Here is a 17,337-nt window from a genome sequence, read left to right on the forward strand (position 1 = left end):
GGCAAAAATGAACTATTGGGACTTCATCAAGATCAAAAGCTTTTGCACAGCAAAGGAAACAGGCAACAAAACCAAAAGACAACCAACAGAATGGGAGAAGATACTCGTAAACGACATATCAAAGGGCTAGTATCCAAAATCTATAAAGAACTTATCAAACTCAACACCCAAAGAACAAATAATCCAATCAAGAAATGGGCAGAGGGGGGCACCTGGGTGGCTCAGCAGGTTAAAGCCTCTCTACCTGCAGCTCAGGTCATGATCCCAGGGTCCTGGGATGGAGCCCCACATCCGGCTCTCTGCTCAGCAGGGAGCCTGCTTCCCTCCTCTCTCTCTGCCTGCCTCTCTGTCTACTTGTGATCTCCCTCTCTGTCAAATAAATAAATTTAAAAAAAAAAAAAGAAAGAAAGAAAGAAATGGGCAGAGGGGGGCGCCTGGGTGGCTCAGAGGGTTAGGCCTCTGCCTTCGGCTTGGGTCATGATCTCAGGGTCCTGTGATCGAGCCCCGCATCAGGCTCTCTGCTCAGCAGTGAGCCTGCTTCCCCCTCTCTCTGCCTGCCTCTAAGCCTATTTGTGATCGATCTCTCTCTCTCTCTGTCAAATAAATAAATAAAATCTAAAAAAAAAAAAAGAAAAAAAGAAATGGGCAGAGGACATGAACAAACACTTCTGCAAAGACGACATTCAGATGGCCAACAGACACATGAAAAAGTGCTCCACATTACCTGGCATCAGGGAAATACAAATCAAAACCACAATGAAGTACCACCTCACACCAGTCAGAATGGCTAAAATTAACAAGTCAGGAAAAGACAGATGATGGCGAGGACACGGACAAAGGGGACACTGTTGGTGGGAATGCAAGCTGGTGCAGCCACTCTGGAAAACAGTATGGCGGTTCCTCAAAAAGTTGAAAATAGAGCTACCCTACAACCCAGCAATTGCACTACTGGGTATTTACCCTAAAGAATCAAATGTAGTGATCCAAAGGGGCACATGCACCCGAATGTTTATAGCAGCAATGTCCACAATAGTCTAACTATGGAAAGAACCTAGGTGTCCCTCAACAGATGAATGAATAAAGATGTGGTGTGTGTATACACACACACACACACAATGGATTATGCAGCCATCAAAAGAAATGAAATCTTGGCATTTGCAACTACGTGGATGGAACTAGAGGGTATGCTGAGTGAAATAAGTCAATCAGAGAGACAATTATCATATGATATCATATCATATGAGGAATCTGAGAGGCAGGGTGGAAGGTTTGGGGGGTAGGAAAGGAAAAAAATGAAACAAGACGGGATCCAGAGGGAGGCAAACCATGAGCGACTCTTTAATCTCACAAAACAAACTGAGGGTTGCTGGAGGGGTGAAGAGGTAGGGATAGGGTGGTTGGGTTATGGACACTGGGGAGGGTATGTGATATGGTGAGTGCTATGAAATGTGTAAGCCTGACAATTCACAGACCTGTACCCCTGGGGCAAATAATACATTATATATTAATAAAAAAAATTTTTAAAAAAAGGTCAGACACTTAAGCAAGTGAGCCACCCAGGCATCCCCAATTTTTTTAATTCTTTTTTTTTTTTTATTAAGTAGGCCCCACGCCCAGCATGGAGCTCAATGCAGGACTGGAACTCATGACCCTGAGATCTAAACTGCAAACATTTTAAAACATACTAGTTCTCTATCCACCAAGTGGGTCAACAAATCATGGCTTCTCCTCCCTGAGTAAATCCCTTTCTTGCCATCTCTTTCAACCACCCTTTCTACTTCCTTCTTTATACCTTTACCTTCTACCTCCTTCAACTGCACTCCTGCAAGACTCAAAACTAGGGCACAAGCACTATCCCACTCAGAACTTCCAGGGACACCCCACTGGCCCAGCTCAGCCTTCAGGTCAGATTTTTGCCCCACTTTCCCCAAGGGACACTTCCTTTGGCTTTACTCCTTGGTCCTCAGGCATGGGCTGATCTTTCGCTCCTCCACCTTCTTCGGGTCACCCAAGGACAGCCTGCCTGCCACAGACTAAGCCTTCCCCCCCATTTTGCTGTCTAGGTGCCCCATTTATTCCAAGTCTCTCAAGTCCTCACCAGTATTTGGCTGATGCTGTCTTATATTCCACTGCCACCTCCTGTCCCTTCTATTCAATGGTAGATCCCTGATGATACCAGCACCATTCAGGTGCCTAATGTCTGCTGAACAGTCTCATTTTGAACTTTCCTTTTTTCTCCTCACTCACCTGTTGAACAATGTCCTTGTTTAGATCACCTACCTCCTTACTAGACCACAGCAGTAACCAACTTGCCTCCAGTCCAGTCTCCATTCTCATAATAGGGGCTTTTTTAAAAAATATTTTTTTTTAAGATTTTATTTATTTATTTGACAGACAGAGATCACAAGTAGGCAGAGAGGCAGGCAGAGAGAGAGGAGGAAGCAGGTTCCCTGCTGAGCAGAGAGCCCGATGTGGGGCTCGATCCCAGGACTCCGGGATCACGACCTGAGCCAAAGGCGGAGGCCTCAACCCACTGAGCCATCCAGGCGTCCCCTAAAAATATTTTTTAATGTTTTTAAATAAACCCTATGATATGCCCAGCATGGGGATCAAACACACAACCTCAAAAGCAAGAGTCCCACATTCCACTGACTGAGCAAGAGGCACCCCAAGGTCACTTCTTAAAACCACCACAGCTGGGTGCCTGGGTGGCTCAGTTGGTTAATCGACTGCTTTCAGCCCAAGTCATGATCCTGGAGTGACGGGATCAAGTCACAGATTGGTGGGGGGCTGGGGGGGGGGGAAAGAGTCCCTGCTCAGCAGGGAGTCTGCTACTCCCTCTGACCTTCTCCCCTCTCATGCTCTCTCTTTCTCAAATAAATAAAATCTTAAAAAAAAAAAAAAAAACCACCACAGCTGTGCTCCAAGTTCCTTCTGGTTCCAACCCAACCTTCGAGAACATATAGAAAAGGTGCCCAGTCTTCTCTTTTAACCCTTGCCTCTGCTCACTTCTTTTCCTTCCAGAGTTGAGACCTTCCTGCCATCAACTCCTTCACCAATCAAACCACTACCCTTTCCTGAAGGTACAGCTCAACTGAAGTCCCACCCTAAAGCCTGCCCTCTGTAGCCTAGGACCCAGGCTCCTCAGCTTACTTCAGCATTGTGCCCAGAGCACCAGTAGAGGTCCCAAGAAGGCTCAGACAAACCCTAGTTTCTGAGAATGGTCCCTCACAGCATGTTCCTGGAATTCTTTTTTTTTTTTTTTTAAAGATTTTATTTATTTCTTTTGACAGAGAGAAATCACAAGTAGATGGAGAGGCAGGCAGAGAGAGAGAGAGAGAGAGAGAGAGAGAAAGAGAGGGAAGCAGGCTCCCCGCCGAGCAGAGAGCCCGATGCGGGACTCGATCCCAGGACCCTGAGATCATGACCTGAGCCGAAGGCAGCGGCTTAACCCACTGAGCCACCCAGGCGCCCCTGTTCCTGGAATTCTTCGTGGAGTCCCTGATCACTTCTCCCATACTGCCCTGGCACTGTACCCACCACCAAACACCTGGGCTTGGCCTTCACCAGAGAAGCACCCAACCAAGGCTACCATCATCATTCTGATGCAACACAAACTCAGGTGGGCACAGTCAAATGTTCAACCTGTATTCAAAGCCGGACTCTGCCACATGATGACAAGTTGTGTGACCCTGGGAACATTCCCTCATCTAGGACTCTGCTTCTTCAGTCAACATAAAGGATTCTCATAACCATTAGCAATAGCGCACACAGAACAGAAACAGAAAGCCCATGACTGTGGCTGACACAGTCTATCACATCTCTGACCTAGAAAGCAAGAAAGGCCAGAACAACTGTAAGGTAAAGGATTGTACATACTCTCGTCTGCATCAAGAATGAACACACCTGTTAAAAAAAAAAGAACACACCCCTACTCTGAGACCAGTACAACAGCCCTGCCCAACAGGAAATGCAATGCCTCAAGTTCGAGAGATAGGATTTTTAACAATCATATGCCACCTGGAGTCCAAGTGGCTCCAGGATCCCCCGCTTACCACACCATTCTCAGTGTTTTAACAGACACCAGCGAACTCACACAAGATAGAGTTAAATCCTTGGTCATGTTACTCTTCTGACCCACACATTCCTGAATACAGACTTCTTCTCCTTGTCCCCAACCTCCCCCCACACACCCCAGCTTGACATTCCCTCTGCTCAACCTCTTCAGACTCTCAGCTGGCTCCTCCTCCCACCTTAGCTCTCCTCTACTGGCAGACCTCACAGCTGGAGGTCCTGAACCCCTCCCCCTCCCTGACACCACCTATGTGGTCACCAGCATCTTTCTAAACACCACCATCCTTCTAAACACAGGTCTGGACCATGCTACTCCAGTAATTGAAAAGCCTTCTCAGACTTCTGCACCCTGAGAAAGTCTGAACTCCCCAGCACAATGGGCCTAGAGAAAGGCCTAGAAAGGCCTAGGGATCCCACTGGCCAAGCTGGAGGACTCACAGGTGCTATTTTAGGAGCTCATGTACATGTGATTCCCTGCATCCAGACCTTGCTGTCCCCCCCCACCCCCCAACTAATTCTTGCTGGCCCTGCAAGCCTCAGCTTAGGAATTCCCTTTCCTCAGGCTCCCAAAGCACCATGTGAGCACACTTACTGGGCAGATACTATCAATCACAGGTTCCCTAATTCCCACTGTCCCTGAAACTTCCTTAAGGGCAGAATCAGCCTCTTTTACACAAGTCCCCTGAACCTACCACAAAATTAGGCAAGTAGGCAAATATTCATTAAATGAATGAATGTACTTTGTCATATCAACTTTTCCAAAACAGTAAAGACTTGCTCTCTTCCTCTTTCAACCAAGGCTCCTATCAACAAGAGCTTTCATGTTCCAGCTGGGTGGTTGTTGCCCGTACAGTACTGCTTACTCTTCCTTTCATACAGTATCCCACAGGCTTTGAACAGGCTCACACTATGCACCTTCATCTTTCCTCAAATCTGCTTTCTCCAAGAAATGGCTCCTCAGCCTCCTTTAAACATGCAGACCATGAGCTCTTATTCCTTGGCTCCACAGCAAACAAAGTTCAATTCAACTTCTCTGGAGTCCAAATAGAGATCTGTATGCCTCCAAGGTTGAATCTTTTTAAAAACAGGGACATTCCAAAATTATCACGTCTCTAAACACTCACCATAGAACAACCTGATAAAGTTACAGTATCCCATCTACAGCAGACTCAAAAACACCTGGTAGCAAATCCAACTCTTTATCTGGGCTCATGTCCTATTAACACTACCCTCCCTGAGCTGAGTCTGGGTTCCATGCCAGGAATCGCTTCTCCTCGCTTATTTAGGGAAATAGCAGGCCCGGCTCTTAAGTTAGAACTTCAGGCTATCAACGTGCTGTCCCAGGCTCTAGCTTCCACCAAGGCAAAAACTTCATGCTCATCATTAAAACTAATTCTGAAGTCAGTTTACAAACCTAAGAGCCTCACATGCCATAGAGATTAAAATATGCATTTCTAATAAGCACGTAAGTTTGTATGAAATTAACTTGGAATTTTTGGCAGGATTCTAAGCAGAGAGAGCATTTTCTCTAGAGACACTTTACAAATACACCAGCCGGTGAATCCGGTTTTCCAAACACCAAGTAAAAAGGTGAAAAGGCAGGAGGCTTCCAAAGAAGCTCGAGTTGGGGGGGTGGGAGGGTGACCCCAAGGCTCTCTGAGCAGCTCAGGTCCCAGCGGCTGCGGCGCCCTTCCCCGCCTCCTGCGGGGGGTCAGTGCCCCATCCTCCGGCTTCTGTCCAACTGGGCCGCGCAACGACCCTCTTTGCAAGCCCAGCGGGAGGCCCCAAGGCCGTACACGCCTGTGGCCAGAGCGCAGGCCCCGCGTTCCCCGGAGCGCGGGCCGGGCTGAGGCCTGGCCCATCGCCGCGGCGCGGAGCCCGGGCCCGGCCGCGGAACGCCCTAAGCCTTTGCCTGAGGGGCCGCGAGGAGGGGGCAGCTCTCCCCGGGCCGTGCCGCTGCCTCACCCGCAAGGACGTCCGCAACCGTGTCCCCATCCCGGGCCAAACCGCGAGCAGCAGCAGGTGTTCCTCGGGAGGCTCGGCCGGCCACGGGGATGGGGGCCTGGGCTGCTAGGCTCGGCGGCAGGGGACGGGCGGCGCACTCACCGAGCGCCGGCGGGCGGGCCGCGGCAGGTGCTTGCTCCTCCCGGCCGCAAGACGCCACGCCGCCGCCACCGCTCCCCGGGGACTCGGCGCCAAGCTGCCGTCGCCGCCGTCGCCGCCGCCGCCGCCACCGAGCCTGAGGACCGCGAGCGCCGCACCGCAGCCTCCGCGCGAGCACGTACCGGGCGGTGAGAGGGCGCCGAGCGCGAGGGCGGGGCGCGCGGCCGGAGCCTAGCAACCGCCTGACACGCGAGTGCCGCAGCCAATCCCGCCGCCAGCTCCGCGCGGCACCGACCAGCAGTCCGCGCGACGCCCGCTTCTGCCTGCGTCCGCCGCCCCGCAGCGCGCCGCACCCGCGCGCAGGCCCCGCCTCCACCCGCGCCGCTTTGCTCATTGGCCCGCCACGCCCCCGCCCGAAAGACACGCCCCTCCCTGGAAGCCCCGCCCCACGGAGGCCGGGTCCGTCCCCCCGGACACGCCCCGGCCGGTACGGGTTGCCCCCAGTCCTCTGGCCTGGCGGTGGGGGAGGGGCACCCCGCCCAACCTCAGGCCTTCCGGCTGTGAGACTCGTCCAACCCACCCAGGGTGGTCGGGCTCGGGAACTAGTTCTGCCACAGAAGGCCACCTATCGTTTGGATCTCCTGATTTCTTTCGAATGCAAATCAAGCGGTATTTCTAAGCCTTGAAAACGGTCAGGAAGGGTCCTCTAAATCGCTACACGGATCGGGAAACTGAGGCGAGGGCCGGAGGAGCGGGAAGCTGGCCTCTCTCCAAAGGCCTTGCCCCTAGCAGGCGAGGTCGTCCGGGAAGCGCCTCAGGCCTGACCCTGTCCCCTTCCCCTGCCCCCAACTCCGGAATCCGATGCCTCCTCTGGCGCCAGAAATAGCTCTGACCCGCTGGCGCTGGTCACTCACTACTTGTAGCCTGCATTCTTTCAGGGGGTGGGGGAGTAAGGAGCGGAGGTTACTGCTGAGGTCCTTCTCCCTTCAAGGGGAGGGTCCTAAAGGGGCTCTCGCTCGTCGCAGGGCTTACCTATGGCCTCCAACCCCAAATGCCCCAGAGACCTGAAAAATCACTGGGTGGATCTGGGGATGGGATCCATGATGGACTCTGTTCACTTTCGCTCCCAAATCCTGCTCAGGATGTGTCCATTCCCTCCTGGGCCTGTGTCCAGGTTGGAATTCCAACCCAGAACCTTTGTCAGAGAGCACATTCTGAACACAGAGCTGGCTGCTACCTGCTGGGCTGTCCTCCCTGAATCCATACAGGTGTGAGTCTCCCCTGCTTGCTTTCTCCCCATTCCTTAAGGAGTGTCCTGGATAAACAAATTTCAGAGAGCCAGAAGGAAAGTCATCTTCCAAATGCACATAGCTGTTTGTGACTTTTTTTTTTTTTAAGATTTTTAAAATATATTTGACAGAAAGAGAGAGAAAGCACAAGAAAGGGGAGTGGGAAGAGGGAGAAGCAGACTGCCTGCTGAGCAGAAAGCCCCAGGAGGAGCTCTGTACTAGGACTTCATCACTGGGATCATGACCTGAGCCAAAGGCAGACACTTAACCAACTGAGCCACCCAGGGGCCCCTTGATTTTATTTATTTATTTATTTATTTATTTATTTTAAGTAAGCGCTACATCCAACATGGAGCTCGAACTCACAAGCCTGGAGTCAGGAGGCTCATGCTCTTCCAAATTCGCCAATCAGATGCCCCTTGATTTTTTTATACTTAAATGCATAGGCTCCAAACTTCATTCACACAGACTAGAAAAGGAACTGAAATCCAGGGAAAAGGCCTCAAACCATCTTTCAGATGTTAAAACTAAAAAAATTATTAGTCTCTCAAATCCAAATTTAAAATTCTGCTGCTTTGAAAAGGCTAAGAATGTGAAAACTTACTTGGGTTTCTAAATAAAATATATTCTCTCATTCACTTCTTTACTAAGTTTCCTTACACACCCCACCCCCAACCCAACATACACCAGGCACTGCTTTGCGACCCCTAGGTTCTGCGGGGTATGTTAGTGCCTGACTGTATAGTTATATACATATGTTTTTCCAAAACAAAAGATATCAGTGGGTACTGGCCTCCTAAAGTACTTCCCTCCTACCATCTGCACAGAAGCTGCTGGCCACTTCTAATCCTCACTGATCATCCATGGATCCCAGAGTAACTTCCCTTCTTCCTTTTTAGCACTGGTCTTCCTAGATGAAGCACCAGGCCTCATTCTGGCCTCCAGAGTCCCAGTGCCCCATGCTTAAGCAGCCCCCAGATTTCTGACCAAGGAAGGGGCCTCAACTGGTTGGTACCAGAAGGTGGGATAGTCCTGGAAGGAGGGAACAACAATCAGAGTGTGCCTGAAGCCCTTACAGCCAAATCCTTTCCAGTCCTTGCTTCTCTAGGTTTGGGGTTACTTTGGAGGCTCTGTGGCCCCCAGGCTGGCCCTAATATTCTCCCCCCTCCCTACCCCTTCACTCCTGGCAGATCTCACATGTTTTCTTCCCCCCAGCCCAGAATGGCTCTAACCTCCGGATGTCATAACAGGCTTTTTTCATTTTTGTTTGGAGTTGGAGTTCTCTCCATCCTCCCTATTCCAGGCCCTAGAAGGACGAAGGCCTGGCTGGCCAGAACTGACCAGCCTTCTGGGGCCTAATTAGCCCCAGCTGGAACCCAAGCAGCTCCCACAGAGCCCATAGGTAAGTAAAGAGGGAGGTGGACAGCCAATTTCATGGGCCCCTAAGTTAACCAGGGGCCATAAAGGGAAAGGCCTGTTATTCTCTATAGTCCTGGAAGTCAAAGCCTTTCTCCTCCCACTGCATAACCCAACCTAGTGCTCAGCAAGAGGTCCCCAATGACTCACCCTTGGAGGCTATTCTAGAATCCCAGGAGGGCCTAGGCCACCTGGGATGGTGATCACAGCCAGTTGGAGGGAATAGCCAAAAGTGAGGCCCAGGAAAACACCCAAGAGGCCCATATGGTATGGGCTGGGGGAGAAACTAAGAATAGGACTCTTTAGGGGCGCCTGGGTGGCTCAGTGGGTTAAAGCCTCTGCTTTCGGCTTGGGTCATGATCCCAGGGTTCTGGGATCGAGCCCCGCATCGGGCTCTCTGCTCAGCAGGGAGCCTGCTTTCCTTCCTCTCTCTCTGCCTGCCTCTCTGTCTACCTGTGATCTCTGTCTGTCAAATAAATTAAAAAAAAAAAAAAAGAATAGGACTCTTTAGACCTACAGCCTTCAACTCTCCAGGCCCTTCAGCCTCCAAAGCTTCCTCCACTTAAACCCCAAGCCAGAGGCTCCAGAACAATGATCTGATCTGGGTTTGTCTCCCCCACTGGAGCATGAGCCTTTGAGGCCAGAGACCAGTCTGTTTGACCCCATATTACAACCACCACCTAACTGCCTGCACATCGTAGAGGCTCCATTTCTGTTTGAGAAGGAAAGAATGAGATGTTGCCTGCCTCACTTCCTGGTTGGTAGTCACCACAAATGTCCCAAGCCCTGTGCAAAGCCGAAGGCAAATGCCTCAGTGTTTACCTAGGGCTAAAGCCTTGGTTCCAGCTCAGATAAAATCCAGCAGATACCAACATGGACCAAACTTTCCTCTGGTTCTAGGATTGATTCCAGGACTTTTTCTCTGGCATATTCCCAACAAATTGAAGGCTAAGGGCTGGTGCCCAGCTTCAGACTCTTCCAAGGGAAAGGAGGTTCCTGCCACTGCTGCTCCCCCGGGCCCAAGGAAGAGGGGCAAGGGGCAGGGCTAGCTGAGGATGGAGGCTTCTGACCCAAATGCCCAAGCAGGGCCAGCCAAGTCAGGGCAAGGGAGGGGTCCCTTTTGTCTGGATTTAACAGAAGGAGGATTGTCTGGTAGCTCTGGCAGAAAGAAAGGGCTGATAAGTTCATCCGGAAGAAACTGCCAGTAGGCGTGTTTGCGCGTCACCACCAGCCTTCCCAGAAGCCAATTCCTTCTCTTGCGGGGCCCTCCACTCCTGTACTTCCACTAGACCCCTTTCTACATGTCTGGCACAGGCCCTTCCTCCAGTCAGCCAGCAGGTTCCACACCTGTCTATCTACAGGTATCCAATCCCCTGGGGACAGAAACCCCACAGCAAGAATAAGTGTTGAGTGAATGAATAAAAATCACCTCTTCCCCTTGGGTGGACACTAATGTCTCGGCCACATTCCACTCCCTGCTAGCTCTGAGATAATACAGTCCTCCAAGGCTGACTTTGGGCGACGGCTCCTAAAACACAGAGTTTACGGCCTTGAACACTGGACTAAACACCAGATTATGTCTGGTCTCGGCCAGGCAGCCGGTGAAAGCAAGTAAACCGAGGGTCCTGTTTGTTCATTCTCTTCAGTCACTGACCAGCCAGCCCCAACCCAGCAGTGGGAGAAGTTACCTATACCGTTCTGGTTCAACCAGATTGGCAGTCCCTCTCTGCTCTCAGTCACGTGTCTGGTCTGGCTCGGGGATCCGCCACTGACTTCTCTAGGACAGAAACACCTCTTCCTCTCAGAGCGGGCCTAAGATCTGGGCCTGTTTGTTTCATCAGCCTGGGTTCCCCTTAGCGTCCTTTAGTCAAGAGACATAAATGGGTTTCCCAACAATCACTGATTCTCATTCTGTTATCATGGCTGTTGGGTAAGCCCTTGGAACACTAGAATGTGTTGGACCCAAACCGACAGTCTTAATCCTAGGCTGAGTGCTGACAGAAACAGGCAGGGCCTCTAGGAGCCCTCACCTGTGGTCTGATACTCCCCAACATTTCTGGGAGCCAATTTGAGGGAAGCTACTAAAAGGACAAAGAGTGAATATTAGCCCCTCAGCCAAGCTTCCCATTGTGTCCACATGAAGAATAAGTCCCCGCTGGGACCAAGAGCCAAGTTCACTTTGTGATCGTTCATAAGCTGTTTGCCTTCCCTGAACCTCTTGGTCAACCCATCATCAAGTGATGTGTGTGGGCTTCAGACCTGCCTGCTCACGGAGAGTGACAGGAAGACCACTTTATGTGGCTGAGTCCGGACCAGGATGAAACACCCACCACACGTTGTCAGTCCACAGATATTTACCGAGTCTGTTGTGCGCTGGGAACACAGGGAGGGACGAAAGGAACAAGCACTGCTGTTGTGGAGCCCAAATTCAAGTGTAACCAGATAGAGACTAAATAAGTAAGTCAACCACGGGCTGGGATTAGTAGGGAGTAAGTCAGTGCCCTCAATCAGGGGATGCGAGGGCAGGACAGGGGCTGCTCTGTGGTCCAGTTCATCACGGAAGTAAGTCCTGCAGGAGGTGAAGGACGGAACCCTGGGGTTTTCAAGGGAAGGAATAGCACAAGCCTAGGGAATGGCCGTGGTAAAACAGAGGAAGGAGTGGGCAGGCAGATCTGAGGAACCCCCGAGTTAACCATGGCCTGAGCAATGAATGGAGGAGTGAACAAAGGACAAAACAACTAGTGTGACGATAGGCGCCAGAGCTGGATTTAACCGGACTGGGGGGCTTTGCCAGGAGCACAGGATCCCAAGAGCAAGGGGCATGGAAGCTGAAGGGTGCGAGCAACCAGGAGGGGAGTGGGAATGGTGCCCTCGGGCCTCCTGGAAGGAATGTGGTGGGGTGAGGAATGAGGGGGCAGCAGCCTGGCCCCAGCCCTGGAGCTCCCCTGCCTCTGGTAGGTGGGGAAAGAGAGGTGAGAGAGCAAGCAGGGGTAGGGACAGAGATGGGGTCTTGTGTGGGAGGGACAGCAGGCCCCACAGAAGTCAAGTCAGAACAAGCATTTAGAGACAACATTTTGCAGTTTCTTTGCCTCCACCTTCCCCTGGAATGCAGAGAAGTGGCTCCCCTCCTCCCAGCTCCAGAGGAGGAAGGAGACGGGGAGGGAATATCCATTCCCTTGGGCTGGGGCAGCTCCTAGTAGGTTTTACAGGTTGGGGTTTCGGAGAGACCCTGCAGAACCCACCAGAGAACAGAGCACCTACCGCCAACTCCTGGCTGGAAGGAAGTCCATGGGCTGGGCCAAGGTGGAGGTGGGAGAGAGTAGGGGGATAGTGGTAAGTGTGGAGGAGGTGGAGGATCCTGCCTAAGACAGGGTCCAGGGCAGTCCCCTACCCAACTCCCCTGAGGCTGCTGCCAAACACAGGTGCAAAGAAGGCAGGTAGGGTGACAGGTAGGGTGTCATCTGGCAGGCAAGGGAGGCCTTGGTCAGCTGATCCATCCATCTCCCTCCTGCTTACTGCTCAAGGCCAGTGACCTTCAAAGGTCCCTCCCTGCAGTTGCCATTTACCCAAGCTGGACTGAGGTCCTGGCTGGGGTCACCCATGAATGAGCAGGAGAGGGTCTATGTCCATCAGTAGGCTGAAACTGACAAGGGACCCCAGAGACCAGGAAGACCTGGAATGGGAAGCACTGGAGGTTGGGTACAGTATGGGCCCTTGAGGTAAGAGAGACCCCAGCTCGAAGCCAGGGCTCTGAACTTCTGGGTGTGGGCATGGCTGGCAGCAAGCATGGTGATGGCTCCATGCAGAGGCATTGACATGTCCCATACCAAAAGATGATGGGTAGAGAGTTTTTCCAGAAAAGGTGAAAACATTTCCTTCCTTCCTTCCTTTATTTTTTTAAGAAACGTTTCAACTCTGCCTCCCCCAGCCCCAGCCCCGTGTTCCCGGGCACATAAGTGAATGTGGCAGCTGGCATAATACAAAGGTGGGGACATGGGGGTGGAGGGAAGGCTGCTTCTGAAAGGGATATCCTGGACCTCAGAGCCAGGGCCCAGCAGCTGCTCGTTTCATGTTGGAGGGGCCCCAGAAAGAAGGCTGGCCTCAACTGACCCCCTACCTTCCTTCTGCCAGAAACTTCCTTGTATCCTGCTTCCTGGGACCCTCAGTGATTAATTCAATGTCAGCAGCCCTGCTGTTGAGGTAAACAGAAAACTGGGCCTCTTTACAGGCTTCTTTGCTGCACCCACAAATAATAGGACCAAGCTCACCCCCACTGAGTCCCCTCAGATCACAGGAGGCAGGGCCTGAGGGTGCCCCAGGCTTCCTTGCACTTCAGGTGGGTGGGTACTAGTGGGAAGTCCAGGGTTGAGGCCCTGAAGGCTTGGTGCACACAAGCAGGGGCCCTGGCTCCTGCCTCTGACTGAATGGGCACTTGGGCAAACCCCTTTCCCTCTCCAGACGCTTTCCCTTTCTGACCCCTGTGGGCCAAAGTTTTACAAAAGGCCCGTAGTTGTTTCCTCTCCTTCCTAGAAGGGCCTGAACACAAGTGCATATGAGGAGCTGAGGAGGAGAAGAGAGGGAAAAAGCAACCCAGGGACTTGTGTGGGCTGGGGCTCCAGAGGGGTCCCACGGGAGACAATGCACCCCTTGGAGAAGGATGGACTTCGGGAGAACCTCTGGAAGGGGTTTGGAGAGCACTTGGCTTCCTCCCTAGCTCCCTTCTCTACCCTAGCATTTCCTTCCCTGAGGAATTCCAGTTGCATCGAAAGGCAAGGGGGCAAGCAGATGCTCCCCTTCCCCTCTTCCACCCCACCCCCCCAACTCTTCACTGGCTGTCATTCTCCATTCCCACGGCCCAGCAACCAGGGAGCTTCCTCACCTGTCGCTGCCCCGCCTGCCTCCCTCTTCCGGGCCCGCAGCTGTTCCCTGACAGCTGGACCGCTGTGAGGCTCTGCCTCAGGCTGAACTGCCAGGACCTTTTCCTCGCCTGTCTTGATGGCCCCAAGGCCCACCCACAACCCTGCCTTTCAAATGTCCCTGACCCTTGGTCCTGGAGACCCACCACAGCTGTGGGCCACCTGCACCTTTGCAAGAAGCAACAGCTGCCTTTTCTCCCAGGCTCCTCCAGGGCCAAGGTCCCCTTGCCTCCTGTCAGCCTGAGGGTGAGGTGCCTGCCCCCTATCCCGCATATCTCCCTTGACTTCTCGGGCCTTGGTCTTCTGAGGATCTTCTCCCATAAAACAATGAGAGGGGGCTTCGGGGAAGAAGGACTGTGGGGCCCTGTCCTCTGCTGGAGGCCACCTTCACACTACCCACTGAGCCGGTCCTCATGTGGGAGCAGCCAGAGCCGACTTACAGACCAACCTACCTGTCCTACTCGGGACGCTGCCTGACTTCCTACTGCTGGAGGACACGGACTTTCCCCCTCCCCTAACATCCCCTTCCCCTGCCCAGCTTGACCGCTCCCATATAATACCTTACCTCCCACCTCTCCACCCTGTATCCTCCCCATACATCTCCACTTCTGCTTCTCTCAATACCTATTGCCAGTTCTTTTGCACCCCAGTTTTTATTTTTATTTCTTAAGTAAGCTCTATGTCCAGGGGTGCCTGGCTGGCTCAGTCAGTAGAACTGGGGACTCTTGATCTCAAGGTGGCAAGTTCACGCCCCACACTGGGCATAGAACCTACCTTTTGGGGTAATATTTATTTATTTAAGTAATCTTTGCACCCAACGTGGGCTGTGAACTCACCACCCTGAGATCAAGAGTCCCCAGCCAAGCACCCCATACCCCAGTTTTTCCTTTGCGCGTGACCCGGGTGACAGGGAACCTCTTTCAGTTGCTACAAAAGCGCCAGGCATCTGCCAGCTCCTCTGGAGCCCTCCCACATGCAACCCTTCTGCCCACAGCATTCTTTTTCCACTTAGCCTACCTCATTCCTACTCACTGCGGTCTCAGTTTCTGGCCTGGGCAGGTGTCCCTGCTCTGGATCCCTGATGAGCATCCCATATTATTATGTCAGATTTAAAATTTATCCCTAGGGACGCCTGCGTGGCTCAGTTGGTGAAGCCGCTGCCTTCAGCTCAGGTCATGATCCCAGCATCCTGGGATCGAGTCCCACATCGGGCTCCTTGCTCCGCAGGGAGCCTGCTTCTCCCTCTGACTCTGCCTTCCACTCTGTCTGCCTGTGCTTGCTCTCGCTCGCTCTCTCTCTGACAAATAAATAAATTAAAAAAAAAATTCTTTAAAATTTATCCCTAGCACAGACTGGACGATCTGTGTCAGTCTACACGCCCCACCCCCCCCACCAACAACCCCTCCATCCCAGGAACCTCTCCAACTTGAGGCAGGGCCTGGCATTTAAAATGTACCTAATAACATTGGAATGAATGAATGAACATTTGATTGGAAATGAAGTCTCCTGGAGCCTTCTGGAGAAACTTCCCCATGAGTCCAATTGGCATTTCACTGCCCAAACTCCAGAAGCCAACCACCTTCAGGATTTCCAGCCACCTGCAGAACAAATTTAAGCCTCACCCTATACCACTGAGGGCTGTCGGGACCTGCCCTAGGCTAGTCAAAACCCACCAGTCTCAACCCTTCTCTCCAACTCCCTGCAGAATAACACCTGTAAGGGTCCCTCTTCTTCCACCTACCCAAATCCTGCTTATCCTACTCAAGAACAACACCCACAAGCCTTCCTAGCATCTGACTTCCCATCATCTCTAGGAGACCCCAAGCTACTAGAGGGCAAAGACAGCCCTTGATAATAACATCTACCTTCACTGGGTTCTTTTCTTACCCTTGGACACACAAAATTTCTCCATGCCCCCAGACAACGTTGCATGGCAGTTATTGGTCCCATGTTGCAGATGAGGAAACTGAGGCCCAAGATTTAAGTCACTTACCAAAGATTATGTAACACAGGAAGTGGCCAAGCTGTGGCTCTGTGTTCACTTTTACAGCCTTCACTGTGCCTGCCCCCAGGGTAAGGGACTCCACTGGCACTTGCTGAATGAGGGAACAAATAGATACAGTTACATCGAAACTTCAAGTAGCAGGACACAGGAGCCCAGAATACAGAGGCTTGGACTCAGGAGAGGGGCTTCCAGACATGGAAGAAACATGACCTAGTCCCTGACTTCCCTCCCCACTTGTGCACATAACCAGTGGCCACTCGGCCTCTCCTTGGCAGAGTCTTGACACTGTTGATCTGTGAGAGTAAGTCAGGAACCAGTAGGGGAGGGAAGAGGTTGCAGGATAACTTCAGTGGGGAAGAAAAGGCAGAGGCCTCCAGGTCAGCCAGCCTATTTCAAAGAGCAGCAAAAAGTCCTGGGGGCCAGTGGTTGGACAAAGGTATTCTCAGGATAGCCCAATTATAAATTTCTGCAGGATTATTAGATTACAGAGTTCCGGCATGTAATCCAAGTTCACTTCAGTACTGAACTGGAAAAGGGTAAGGAACTGGGTGGAGGGCAGGGAAGTGGGAAAGTCAAATCACAAAGCCCTTTCTTTACTGAGCATCTACTCTGTCCCCAGACATGCAAGAAGGCCCAAAGCAGAAAAGTAGAAGTCACAGCTGGGAAACTAAGAAGCATGTGTTTCGGCTCTGCAGGGGGGAATGCTGCACATAGGAATCAAGGTGTGTGGAGGGGAGTCAAGCAGCCTGCCTGGGCTGAGGTGGCCAAGTGGAGGAGGGGTCCCTGCAGCTGAGTCTCTGGGGAGGGGAGCCGCTGAGTTTCCTGTTGGCTTGCTAAATTCCCAGGAGGGGTTCAGCAGTAGCCGAGTCTGTCTAGGCCTGCCCAGATGGACAACAATCGGGCAAAGGTGACTGCCCAAGCAGGCCCTGACCAGACCTCTTAGACTTTGCTGGAACTTGCCTGGCTCCGAGCAGAACAGCTCTGAGTGAGGGCCAAGTAGGGGGAGCCCAGGGAAGGAGATAGGGGCACTAACAAGATAGGCAACTGGACCTGCATTGCCCAACACTAGAGTCATCTGTTCCAGATTCCTTTCATAATGGGATAAAATGTACCAACAGTGAAGCCCAGAGTGGGGCCTGGTAGAGCCCAGTGACTACAGTGGCAGGACAGTTGCGTCCCAGGAAAGCCAGGGAAGCACACACATTCCTTGGCTTCCTGTCCCCAGCAGCTGCAGGAAACTGTTCCAAACTCCCAGCTGTGCCCAGCAGTCCCCATGGACAGGAGAAAGTCTTGTTTCTTGCCATGCCTCTGATTGGACACAGAGAGTCTGGGATGGTGTGGCTGAGTACCCAACAGCAGGCCCCAAGGGAGAAGGTGGGGCTGCCAGTCAACATTTGGAGAGGCAGCCTTGGTCCTGTCTGGGACTGAACCTGGGAAGGGGGTACCATGGATTTCATTCCCCGTGGCCAGGGTCCCCAACCTTCCTTACCTCCGTAATCTGAAAAAGCTATCAACACTTTCCCAGACAAACACT

The 17,337-nt window shown here is 52.3% G+C and overlaps 1 protein-coding gene across 3 annotated transcripts in view; it reads right to left on the bottom strand.

Annotated features, from left to right (window-relative positions):
• The window catches only part of DAG1 (dystroglycan 1), a 69,788-nt gene extending 63,255 nt beyond the window's left edge, over positions 1-6,533 (bottom strand). The window contains exon 1 of one of the 3 annotated variants that reach the window (XM_045079875.1): positions 6,360-6,533. The gene's annotated coding sequence lies outside the window, so the exon portion shown is untranslated. The other 2 variants (XM_045079871.1, XM_045079883.1) reach the window with 2 other exon arrangements.
• Positions 6,534-17,337: the final 10,804 nt, after the last annotated feature.

The sequence above is a fragment of the Mustela putorius genome, unplaced genomic scaffold (assembly GCF_011764305.1).
Source record: "Mustela putorius furo isolate JIRA1106 unplaced genomic scaffold, ASM1176430v1.1 tig00000095_pilon_pilon_pilon, whole genome shotgun sequence".
In the NCBI taxonomy this organism is placed as follows: Eukaryota; Metazoa; Chordata; class Mammalia; order Carnivora; family Mustelidae; genus Mustela; species Mustela putorius.